This window comes from Buceros rhinoceros, unplaced genomic scaffold (assembly GCF_000710305.1).
Source record: "Buceros rhinoceros silvestris isolate BGI_N320 unplaced genomic scaffold, ASM71030v1 scaffold10038, whole genome shotgun sequence".
NCBI classification, from domain to species: Eukaryota; Metazoa; Chordata; class Aves; order Bucerotiformes; family Bucerotidae; genus Buceros; species Buceros rhinoceros.
Window position 1 is genome coordinate 132,474 of NW_010428637.1, and position 8,274 is coordinate 140,747.

Here is an 8,274-nt window from a genome sequence, read left to right on the forward strand (position 1 = left end):
TCAGCCTCAGTAAAACTACATGCAACATGCTTGCCTTTAATTGCCAGACACAATTTTTACTTCAAGCCATGCTTCATCCTGAAGTCTTACTGATCTGAGCAATGCCATGCAATGGTCATTTCTCCAGGCTGGTTACTGCAAACGTGGCTCAGAGTAGGCTAGAAGGTGGTCAACTTATGCTTACCTTTAACAGAAGTGTCTTCTGCTGAAACCAGCTGGCTTTGCTATTTCTTAATTTGTCAAGTGTGAACAGGGAAGGTAAAGGTGTAAGACATGGAAGGGAATAAACCAGACACTCAAATCACCAGCTGAAAAACAGGAGCAGTGGACACTGTAATTAGGATCAGCCCTTACTGTGCGCTCATACCTTTCAAAACTATATGATGCACCAGAAGGTCTTGGGAGAAGCCTGTGGCCTTGCTAATCCAAACCCCAGGAAGCCATCACAGTTAAATGGGAGCTGACTAACACAACAAGGATTTAACCCCTTAAATAAGCTATTGTAGGGCTCACCCCCAAGGTACTTCTCTATTGCTATAAAACAATGTTGCAAAACCAGCTTCCAACGCTGAATGAAAACAAATGATACGAAGAGTACAATGAGACGGAGGTCTACACAGAGCCAGAGTCGAATAATGGGATCTCACATGCTGCTTCAGTTACCAGATTTAATAGTTTTAGTATGCTCCTAAAGACAGGCTTCAAACTGACACTATTACAGAGTAGAGGCTCAGATCCTAAGTAATCCATCATCAAAACCCTTCAAAACTAGCAGGCAAATTTAACATCAGCACCTGATGGAATATTATTAAACAGATATACCTGCACTAGAGCCTTCTCATATAGGAGATTACACAAAGCCCTCACAAAATATGCGTTATAAAATATAGGCACCTCATCTCATCTCAGCTTGCAAGCATGAGTGAATTCACCTCATATGGCATTAAAAAAAATGCTGTAGATTCAGTGCTTTACAAACAATGCTTCTTGCTCCCAAAGTGATGATGAAAGCCCTCCTACTTCCATATTCCATCCTTCATGGAGTTCTTCAGGGTGTCTTCTGCTAAAGACATAAAACCTAAGTCTCTTCCATTTGTGCTTGCTAAAAGATATGAATATGTCCATCTTCCCCCACTGCTAGCTTGCCCAAATCTCAATTTAAGATTGCTTCTGCCTCTCCAGATTTTCTTTTCTGTGACACCTGAGTAAGTAACTGTATTTTCTCCACACAACTCTGTCGCTTCTGTCTTTTTTCTAATAGAACTGCCAGAAGTTTTTTGAACAAAGGAAAAGTCAAGCTAGAAACTTGTTTTGGGGCAAGGGAGATGCTTTTGGATCAACCTTTAAAAATGCGTGGTATATGGGTCACCCAAACAAGCAAAATTTTAAACTTCAAAGGAAAGTAACCACAATTAACAGATGCTTCTACAAAAGCAGTGGTGATTGAAAACTAGCCACCAGAGAAATTCTAACAAGGCAAACTGGCTAATGATCAAGGAAAGAGGTGGTTGCATCTAGCTGCAAAATAAGCACCATTTCTTTAAAATATATTTTTTAAACAATCTTTGGAATTCATAGTCAGATTCTATTTGCATTTCCTGCAACGAATTGCTATAATCATGTCCATCAAGAGACGGAAGTTGTGTTCTAATGTTACTAATCCCCTTACCAAAATATTTTAGACACTGATTACAGCATTAGGACAAACAGTCAAAATGTGAAGGCACAGCGGGAATGAAAAGGATGCCAAGGGTATCCTTCCATAAGGGGAATGAAAAGGCTTAAAGGAAGCACAACAGGATGTCACTGCTTAATTGTCAATGCGCAAAAAAATCAGTTTGGTCATATCACTTCTTTCACTGCCTTTATATCAATACTACCAGCTCAGACTCCGGCTCCTTAACTTAGTACTGTACAAAACCTGAAAATATTCATGGTTACGAGTCTCTACCATCCTTCAGTTTGTATGTTCGTGATTCATATTGTTCAAATGGATCTTATTAGGAGAAGAGGCCTGATCTGACAGTCCAAAAGAGGCAAGGATGCTGCAGCTTAGCTCCATGCTCCCAAGAACAACCAGTAGCAAGGTGGAAAATGCATTCTCAGTAGGCTCAAACACTCTCAGAGCACATGCACACACTGCATGCACGCAAATATATACAGACACCACAGAGGTAACACACAGACTCTCTCTGACTGAACAGGAAGAGGTCCACTAGTGAGAATATATATCTATTTCATATGCATACTCATGCACTTGTTATGTATATACACATGTCCATGCACATGGGCGATATGGATCCCTTCTAGCTGGGCTCACTCCTTCCAGTTGCTGGCACCTGGACATACAAGCCTCCAAGGGCGCTGGCCCACTCCAACTGCTGGCACAGACAATTGCACATGCATCCAGAGCTGCCCGGGACTCCCTTACTCTACACACATGTACCTGGCTCCCATAGCACTTCACCTACCCACTGGCCTGATCTGTGCTACTGCTTCCACAATCATCTGCACACCCCCATTTGCTCCAGTTGCTGCAGCACAGATGCACAGGTCTCTGGCCTCTGGTCCCACCCCAGTGGCTGGAGGGTTCTGGTTTTGATTGGTTTCACTCATTGGGTGTCTCCAGGTTCTATCACCCAGACAATGGGCCCTACAGTCCACAGTCCCAGCCCAACTGCTGGCACCCAGACCCAAGTTTGCTCCAGCTGCTGCACCATGGTTGCTGTATTCCCATTCCCATTTAGACACATAAAGAGTCTCTCACCCAGGAAAGAGGTAGAAAGGAACATACACTAACAGCATAGTCCATCCTGCCAGGCACAGGGTGCAGCCAGACAAGCATACTGACTAGCAAAATACTTAGACACAATTGGTCTAATTTTATATCCTTAGCTCTCTATTTTCCCACACTTGTTCCTCCCAAAAATCACCTAAATGCCTCTCCTTGTCTGCCTTTGGTTCTTCCCTTAAACGTCCCATAGTAAATCCTGTGCAATCCTAAAACGCTCTCCCCTCTGCGTCCCATCATGTGTACACCTCAGCAGCAACCACCAGCCAGTCCAAAAGGTTCTCCTTGACTTGATGGTTTCAGGTCTGGACCCTGGGGCTGAGGCTCTCCTAGGACAGCCATGCGAAGGGCCCAGACAGGGTGCCCCCTCCTTCCAGTCCTTAGTTCAGGTTTCTGCCTGTCCTTGTCCCTCTGTGCTCCTCAGGCTTGTGGAGGTGGGCCTTTGGTGGGCTGACAGCCTCTGATGGGAGGAACCCAGGGCAGGATAGTTGGCATCCTCCATCTGCCTTTGTCTGTGCTCACATAATCTAGCAGATGTTCCCATGCATCAGTGACGTGGCAACTAAAATGCCCTATTCCACCCCCATCTCTCTTTTCCTTTTCAATTTATTTATTTTTTACAATTGGTGAACATCTGCTCTTCCTATTGAGCATTTGGTATAATTTAGAGGAAGAATGAAAGGCATCTGTATTAGAAACACAGAGGCACTGAGATCAGACCAAACCTCACAGAAAGCATGAAAACGAATTCCAGCCAAACATAAAGGTGAATGTTCCAGATCCCAGTACCCCTGTTTTTAGAAGGGGATGCATTAAGCATTTGTCTGTGATCTTTTTAAACTTTTAGTTAATTGTTAGACAAAGAACTCCATAAATCTCATTTAACATTCACCCTGACCATAGGTACTTTCAGCCTGACTCAGCCCAGAGCTCCCGAGCTGGCTCTGACACACGTGATCCTTTCAGCTGGTCCAGCACATCACCTTGGGAAAAGAGGAGGAGAGGTGGCCGGCACAGCAGCCACGCCTCCCTGGCCAACATAGGCATACAGAGCCAGGTTGGCCAACCGCGCTCTGGCCGAAAGTTATTTTTGCTTTCTGACCGAACACCACATGCAGTAGCTCGGTTAGCTTGTGGGGAAGTGTAAAGTGTTTTTACCAATCCCTTCCAAGCATGGGGAAAATTACTGCTGCTTATGTAATCTATCTTTCGCCAAACGTGAATCTGGGAGCTCAGCTGAGCTGACGTTAGTATTTGTTTAAAGTTAAAGAGCCAAAACATCTTTCAGTCTGACTCTCTTCTGGCTTCCACCATTGAGTATAGATTCTGCTAAAATGTTACATCGCAGTCTTAAGTGCCACCTATACCATTAGGATCAAGCGAGGTGTTTTGTTTAATACATAGTTCAGAAGGCAAGATTTGGGAATATGGGGACAGAGTCGTAAGTAAGCAAATAAGCAGCACCAGCAGTGCACTGCGTTACCCGCAGAGGTCCCAGGTACTATGCGATACCCAGTTTATTCATATGCTAGTGGACTACCTTGCTGACCTGTGACTCCTGGAAAAGGCAGTCCCAAGTGTCTTCAGACAATTCACAACCTTTCCACCTTGCTTCTTAAACTGGGAACTTATTTAACCTCTTAAGTGGCAGCACATAACTGTATTGTTTTACATGCATAGTTTGTTTATAGCGTAAGTCTTCAAGAAGTTGAGTTCTTGGTTTCCTATACCACTTAGTATAATTACATATCACTTAAAGAAGACATACAAGCCAAGAAAACAAAACAGAAGCAAATAAGAAGGATCCTTCTCTCAACAATAACAACATACTGATTACCTGAAAGCTTGGTTCATAATTTGTCAGAAAATGGCAGTGATGCATATCAATTTCAAAATAATAAGCATTAAGTAAACACAGAAAACTAATTGAAGGAATGTTGTTATGAAAACCTTTTACAGCAGCAATAAACCCCAAGCCATGGGAGACTTTAAATGGTCCAAGACCACATGTTCTTACCAAATACAAGAACTGACTTACAAACTGCACGTAAATTAGGCACAAAACAAAATGGCCATGGTCTTCATATTACATCTGTGATGAGAAATGGCTCATCCAAGAAAGGAACGCCAACCCAACTGCCTCCTCTGTGACTGAGTTTGGGTCAATTCTTACCCTAAGTAAAGACAAGTTTCTAATAACTTGAATGATAGTTGATCATATTGATACTCAGAAAACGCTTATCTCGAAGTTTAGAAACTTTACTGTTGTATACACATCTAGAGTCTCTTCTGTTCATCTCATGATACCTTAAAAGAAAACAACCCATCAGGGCATACCAACGTGAACAGGTGTGACAGAAAACACTAGCTCCCTCTTCTTCAAATAACTTTGGTTGGCAAAGTGTAAAGGGATAGTTATTGCAGATTTCTCTGTCCATATGACTAAGAGATGACTTCAGGTTAGCAAGGTTAAGGAAATAGCAGAAAGCAGCAGTTCCATTTTTAACTGTTTTTAATTCAGAGGACCCTAAACACCGTCCAACAAGAGACAAATTAAAACTATACAGTGAGGAGGGCGTTTTGTGTCCCTCTCTCCACTGATCAAATTTTAGAGATCTCATGAAAAGCACAGTCAGTTGGAGCCACCCCCAACCCAACCTCTGGGTCTGTCACTGCTGTACCTGAAAGGAACAACTAAGTTTTTGTTATTCCAAAACCAACATCCTGCAGCAACAGATAAAGCTTCTGCATTTTTCTTACATCCACTGCTAATTAACTTGATTAACTGATGTACTCTTCTGGCTCAGCATCAGCCAAGTCCTTTGGTAAATGTGGGCTTCTTCCCTTTCCAATGTTCCCAGTGACTTTAATGAGAGCCACCAGCAACTCTTATAGATACTATAAAAACAAAATAAAACCAAACCCCAGAAAAACAAACCAAAGAGATGCAAAGGTAAACTAAGTTTGCTTTACTTGGTCTGGCTAAGCATGAAACAGCAATATGAAAATCCTACTTAAAAAAAAAAAATCTATAAAATTCTCGCTTCTTTCAATACTATATATTTCACCTGAATCCTGTATGTACGAGTAACATTAAGACAGCCTTAAGACACTTTGAGACAACTCACTGCAATTTCTTCTGTGGTAAGCAGACTAATGTCAGTCTGTAAAACTGTATGATTCTCAATAAACCAACTATAGGTGTCACTGAAGTAATGTGAACCCATAGTAGGGGAAAGCTGGGGCTCAAGGTCAGTGTCAGGGTGTCTTGGGCTGCTCTATGCTTATTTCTAGATATTCCAACACATTCCTACTGCTGCTGTTTTTATGCTGCACTTTGTTTTAAATAATGCTACATCTTTTTAACTGTGACAAAGCTCAGTAAGATCATATAAGCTGTAACTTGTATCGTTCATCTTTGTTTGATTCTCCATCCTCTTGCCTTTAAATCAATATTGGGCACCTCCTTAGAAGATAAGCTGTAGATCAGCCAAGTTTATTGAGCTGTATAAAAACTTGCTAGATGAGGCTCTATGTTTTATGCTTATGTAAGATTGTTACCATGACATAATGTCTCTAACTTTATGTATTCACTAAGCTATAAAATAGTCAATGTACAGAGGCCCTAGGAGCTACTAACTCTAATGGACACAAAGGTGGGCATGTAAAACGGACAGCTATATGACAAGTGAGATTAATTGAGCGTACTAACTCCAACAAAGGCAACTTCAGTAAGGTATAAAAAAATACTGCAAGCACTATTAAGCCACAATTACAGTACTGAAAATAAAAATTCACATATTATAAGAGGACAAGCACAACTACAAAACACATCTGTCTTACCAGTGCCATGGCAACTATATGAGAAGACAAACACACTGACCTGAAATAGTAGCAACTTTGTCCAATTAAGAGCATTGCTTATAAGGGAACAAGCAAGCGGCAGCTGACCACGTATCCGTAAGAGCTGAGAATATTCCCTGTAGCCAGATAGGTGTTTCAATGTCTTTACTATTTTTACCAAGAGAAAACAAAACAAAACAAAAAGTAGGTTTCTCCCTGATTTTACAGTCCCCGAGTGCATTAAGTTAACAAATTGAACAGATGCACGCTTCAGGGACTTTGCCTAATCCATACCGTCATGTTTCCACCTGCCTTGGAACCAGCTAATAAATACAAACTCCCTTAACCATACCCTGATCCCACAAGGCTGATCTAACCCTTACACAAGCATCTCACTCCTTTCCCTCAATGACTTGCTCACACAAAGCAGCTGACAAATTCAAAACAAAACAGCTGAATCTGCCCAGCCAGGGATTAACTGGCATTTCAGTCCCGTCTGTCTACTGAACAGCCTTCACATTACTAAGACTCACCACTCTAACGTCATTAACCACAGTGAATTTCTAAGAAATGCTATGCACAAATGGACAGACCTGTAAGAAAGGTTGATTCAAGACTCATTCCTAAAGAAAGTCTTTCACAATGTGTTTAAGTGCAACCATCAGACGTTGTCCCTTATCGCTGCTGGCCAATTTCAAAAGAGAGCGAGAAGTCCTGAAGATAGTAAGGTCCTAAAAAATCTGGCGAGAAACCAACGCAAAGAAAGGAGATTATAATCAGAGAGTGCGTGGAACAAACATAAACAGGTGAACGCTACCATTATAAGTCTTATTTGGTGGTATAGCACCAACATTGCCTCTGACTGGATGTAGCAGACATTGGCTGTTGTATAGTGGAGGTTTCAGTCAGAAGCACCGTGTGAGCTGAGGTTACTGTGGAGTTGAAAGTACCCAAGCAGAAAAGGACAGACATCTAGTCATTAGGACAGCTTCAGGCCACAAACAGTTCAGATTTGCTTGTTGAAATACAATGTTTTTCTATTAGCAAATGACAATGTATGTATGTTTATGAGCTTGCCACATCTGAGCAAAATCTCAAACCAGAAAAACTTGCCTACAATAAAGTATTATTTACCATCTCTTACAATAAAACTGTTACAGCAGTAAGCTTACTCACATACTGCATTGGACATTTAAATATTGTCCAGCAAGCAAAAATAAGAGCTAATTAGGTTTTTTATCCCTCTTTAAAAAAAAATAATGGAAGCGTGATACTTTGAAAAACTGACACACGCATATATCCCTCATCTCTTTCCTGCGACTAAGACAGACGACAGTCTGATTTACAAGTACTTCAGGATTTTGATGTGAAAACAAGATTGACTGTTTTGCAGCTCAATGGACTGTTGGAACCAACTCCACGCAACTGCTGTGTGCCTATTCCTTCCCAGTAACAGAAGCCTGTAAGCCACCAAATGGGAAGGACAGAATGGCAGGACAACAGGGATTTTTTGCACTTAATAGCCAGAAATAGTTGGGACTGCTAATCTCTAGCCTGCTCACTGACTTTTAAAAAGCTGTCATTTTAATATCTAGAATACTTTATTTCTCACAACTACTTGATCCAATTCCAATGTGAAA